This window comes from Arachis duranensis, chromosome 2, assembly GCF_000817695.3.
Source record: "Arachis duranensis cultivar V14167 chromosome 2, aradu.V14167.gnm2.J7QH, whole genome shotgun sequence".
Classification (NCBI taxonomy): domain Eukaryota; kingdom Viridiplantae; phylum Streptophyta; class Magnoliopsida; order Fabales; family Fabaceae; genus Arachis; species Arachis duranensis.
Genome location: NC_029773.3, coordinates 57,084,737 through 57,085,101, shown reverse-complemented (window position 1 = coordinate 57,085,101; position 365 = coordinate 57,084,737). Strand labels below are relative to the sequence as shown.

Here is a 365-nt window from a genome sequence, read left to right as displayed (position 1 = left end):
AATGGCATTCAGAGTGTCAATCTCAAGAACTCCTTTCTTCTGACTAGTCCATTGTTCACAGGATTTCTTTCAGAAGTGTACATGAATTGGTTATTTGCAACCATTTCAATCAGTTCTTGAGCTTCAGTAGACGTCTTCTTCAGATGAAGAGATCCTCCAGCAGAGCTATCCAAAGACATCTTGGACAGTTCAGAGAGACCATCATAGAAAATACCTATGATGCTCCATTCAGAAAGCATATCAGAAGGACACTTTCTGATTAATTGTTTGTATCTTTCCCAAGCTTCATAGAGGGATTCTCCTTCCTTCTGTCTGAAGGTTTGGACTTCCACTCTAAGCTTACTCAATTTTTGAGGTGGAAAGAA

At 39.5% G+C, this 365-nt stretch overlaps 1 non-coding gene across 1 annotated transcript; it reads left to right on the top strand.

Annotated features, from left to right (window-relative positions):
* The first annotated feature begins 233 nt into the window (after positions 1-233).
* LOC127745139 (small nucleolar RNA R71) lies at positions 234-341 on the top strand. Its single transcript, XR_008006335.1, has one exon. It is a non-coding gene; the product is annotated as a small nucleolar RNA R71 (small nucleolar RNA).
* The last annotated feature ends 24 nt before the right edge of the window (positions 342-365 follow it).